The sequence below is a fragment of the Helobdella robusta genome (genome assembly GCF_000326865.2).
Source record: "Helobdella robusta unplaced genomic scaffold HELROscaffold_67, whole genome shotgun sequence".
NCBI lineage: Eukaryota > Metazoa > Annelida > Clitellata > Rhynchobdellida > Glossiphoniidae > Helobdella > Helobdella robusta.
In genome coordinates, this window is record NW_008705379.1 from 181,190 (window position 1) to 185,996 (window position 4,807).

Sequence of the window (4,807 nt, forward strand, 5' to 3'; positions counted from 1 at the left end):
TACATTTAACAGAAGATACAATACAAACATAACATCAAACATACAATAAAAACTTAAGATACAATACAAACATACAATACAATACTCAAAGAATACAGACATAGAATACAACCGTACTATACAAACAGATATGCAAATGAAAAACAATTCAATACAATAGAAAACATGCAATACAAACATGCAATACAAACATGCAATACAAACATACAATACAAACATACATTCAATACAAACATACAAACACCCAAGCAAAATTAATAAAAAATAACCTAATAAAAAAATTTACCTCATCCCTTCTACCTTATAGTATTTGTAAGTAAATACAGCCACACGCACATACACACACACACACACACACACACACACACACACACACACACACACACACACACACACATGCACACACACATGCATACCTACCTACATACATACATACATACATACATACATACATACATACATACATACATACAAACAAGCATACAAACAGACACACGTACAAACATACATAAATGAATTAGATATGCAAAAGATAAATGAACTCACTTGCACGTCCACTCACACTTCACGAGTTCAAACATTAATAATATCGAAAAAATCACATAAAAACTTTGTATTAGGTATTACATATGTGTGTGTGTGTGTGTATATGTATGTGTGTATATGTGCACCCAAAATACACACTGTATACAAAAATTGTACACTCACACACTTATCCTTACACACAATTAAACGACAATTTGTATATAGCAAGACCTATACGAATCTACGTACATACATACGTACACACACATAAATTTGCACACACACAAACATACATACTTTTGTACGCGCATACATACGTACGTACGAAGAAACATACACACATACACGTGCTCAGATGTTTGGTCATTAATCACGTGATCATTTGCGAGTCGAGATGTTTATGTGAACAAGGACCATCGAATGCTGAGTAAGGATTCAATACAATACAATACAATACAATACATTACAATACAATACAATACAATCCTTTGAATTACTATACAACACATACATATCAATACATTAACATACAAATGTACACAAATACAATCAAACCAAATTGAAATTATTTATACAGAATTAATACCAAATGGTGGTTTTCGATGCAGAACATAAGTTTAAACTTTTCTAAACAATTTATTTCCTGTTTCAATTTTTAAAGATTTTTTTAATTGTAAAATTTTGGTTCCTATGGGGTCCTACTCGATTTTTTGGGGGGTTCTCTTTGATACCCTCGGGGTTTGTTTTTGTCCTTTGAGGTTTATTTTGGTTTCTTAAATTTGTTTTGTCTTTTGGATATTCGCTCTTGATCTTTGGATGTTTGTTCTATCTGGATATTTTTCCATTGAGTTTCTTGAAACCTTAGAATTTTTGTGAGTTTTTAACGGGCTTCTATTTTTTTATTTTTATTTTTCAATGAATCTTTTTATAAGTTTGATAAATTGAAAAACGGTTTTTAAATTTCATGAGATTAAAATGTTTAAAAAATGTAAAAAATTTGAAAAATTGTTGATAACATAAAGACATGGCGACTTTAAAATGATACAATTTCAGCTTAAAAACTTATAAATCAAGAGAAAGATAAAACACTGACAGGAAAAACGTCATCATCTTATTGCTTTTGGAGAAATAGAGCAAACAATTTGTCATTCTCGCATCACGCACACTACTCGCATCACGCACACCCAGACACACACAAACAAACACACAAACAAACGCACACTACACACATACTCACACTTAACACACACACACGCAACTTCATAAAAAACATACACAAACACACACACACAAACACACACATGCACATGCACACATACAAACAAACAAATGAATACAACATCGTAAACATAGCTGTTGAGTCGAATATGAATTTTTATATTCCCTCCCAAGGCATGCAATTATATCTGACGGGCGAGCTTATAGGCACTACATTGGTATTAGTTTGCTATATGGTGTTGGGTATTTGGTATTATTATGATGGTACATGTCGTTAATACACACACACACAAACACGCACACACAAACGCACACACACACACACATATTCATACAAACAGACATTAATTCTTATATATTATATATTGTAAATAATACGACAAATAAATTTGACTATATATATATATACACACGTAAATAAAAAAACTTAGACTATATATATATATATATTTATATTTATGTGTGTGTGTGTGTACGTGTGTGGTGTGTGTGTGTGTGTGTGTGTATGTGTGAGAGAGAGAGAGAGATCGCTTAATAATATAACATGTGTGTGTGTGTCAGGAGTATGGCTATGGAGCACAATAAATAAAGACGATATTAAATGTCATTGAATGATTGTTATTGCTTTAATTTTGCAGTTTCTGTTAATGATAATAATAATAAATAAACAATAATAAATAATAATAATAATAAAAATAAAAATTAAAATTAAAAATATTAGCATCAACAATAATAATAATAATAGGAATAACAAACAGTTCATTACGCGTGTAATATCCTGGTTTAATGTTATTGCTCGCTTGGTGTTTTGTATTTAGTTAAGGTGTTTCTCTCTCTCTCTCTCTCTCTCTCTCTCTCTCTCTCTCTCTCTCTCTCTCTCTGTCTGTCTCTTTCTTTCTCTTCCTCTTTCTCTCTTTCTCTATCTAAGATTTTTTTGCCTTAAACATTGTTGTTGCTTTTGTTGTAGTTGTCAGTGATGCAAGTTAATATGTTAGTGTTGTTAGTATTGTCATGGAAGTCAAGGAGGTCATATTTATTGTGTCTGTGGTTTTTCTTATAAGAATAACAAAAATAATTATAATGAAGATATAATAATAAACAAATAATAATAATAAACAAGCAATAATAATAATAACATGCCGTGAAGTGCACCATCAGTCAGTGGCGCTAGTTGTTTTTGTCATTTCCCTGGTCATGTGAGTCAGGCTATTTTTGGCTTTTGGGTTTTCTTTTCTATGATTTCAAAAAAAAAAATTTCTCGTTCTTTTTCTTTTTTATGTTTCTTTTTCCTTTTTCTCTCTATCTTTTTTCCCTCTCTTCCTCCCTCTCTTTCACTTTCTCTCTCTCTCTCTCTCTCTCACTCTCTCACTCTCTCACTCTCTCAGTCTCTGTTTCTCCCAGATTTAAATTTAAATTTTCTAACACCCTTCATTTACCACCATCGTTTCTTATTATGTTTGTGTTTTTTTCTTTATCTGTCTTCTCTCTATATTTTTTTCTCTATTTCTATCTCTCTACCCCCCTTCTCTCTCGCTCTCTTTCTTTCTTTCTTTCTTTTTTTCTTTCAATCTCTCTCTATTTATTTGTTGTTTTTCTCATCTGTTTACTTTCATTTAATTTTTTGTTTCCACGGTTCTTCCTATCACACGAATGCTCTCAACTCTTTTTTTTACTGATTTTTTTCTTCTGATTTTATTTCCGCTAAGAGCAATGGCTGTTTCTCTGTCGAGTGACCACAATTCTAAATTTAAATTGAAAAGGTTACTTTTTTCCCTCCTCTTACTCCTCTTTCTCTCTCCCTCTCTCTCTTTCTCCCTCTTTCTCTCACTCTACCTCTTTCTCTCTCTCTCTAATTCTATCTAGCTCTCACATTTTTACCCTTATCTCAAATGCGATGTCCAATGACATTAATCCCGCTCATTTTTTAGGATCATTGTAGGAGATGCCTGCTTGAGAGGAAATTTTCCAAAAGATAGACCGAGCGTACCGAAAGGAATGGCAAATTGGAGATAGGGAGTGAGAGAGAGGGTATTGAAATTTTGAGATAGCGAGAAAGAGAGAGAGAGAGAGGGGAAGTGTGTGTATTTGAAAATATTAAAAAATTGAATGAGAGAAAGTAAAAAAACAACTGAACAAAAGAATGTAACATCGAAAATAAAATCAGAGAATAATTTTTCTTTTTGTACCGCGTTCAGTCGGTGACATTTCAAAAAATTTGCATAAATATATTTTGACAGGCATACATACACAACACACAAACGCACACATACACACACATACACACATACACACACACATACAAACACATACACACACATGATATATAATTATTTCTTCCTTTATAGCTCTAATCAATTATGGGTTCATACATACACACACATATGCATACATACATACACACACAAACACATACACACACATACACGTATACATACATACACATATACACACCCAAGCACATGAAACCCAAAATACAATGATATGAAATAAAAATACTTTACTTGCAGTCAAGTACTTCACTTAGTTTTTAAATTGTGTCAAATTCTTTGGTAATATATACTTCGTGTAGCAATTAAGCAGCATTAAATGCTTTGGCTAGTAATTGAAAATTTTACAAGTTTCTTGATGAACGAATGGTTAGACGGATTACAAATATATATTGGCCGATTCGCTGCTGTTTTAATTAAATCATTGATCAACGTTGTGTGCGTGCGTGTGTGTGCGTGCGTGTGTGTGTGCGTGTGTGTGTGGTGTAAGCATTTGTGTATGGATTAATCCACGGCCGATGTATAAAGATATATAAGTCTATAAAAGTGTTGCTATTTGCTTTGGTTTCGAGTTTGTTTTTGTATGTTTGTTTGCTAGTTTGTATGTTTGTTTGCATGTCTGCTTGTATGTATGTATGTTTGTATATGTGCTTTTTTATTATCGATGTTTGTATGTATAATTATTTGTATGTATGATTATTTGTATATACGTTTGTGTGTATATATATATATATATGTGTGTGTTTGTGTGTGTGTGTTTGCACGTATTTGTGTTTGTTTGCTTAACTTAATGTTTG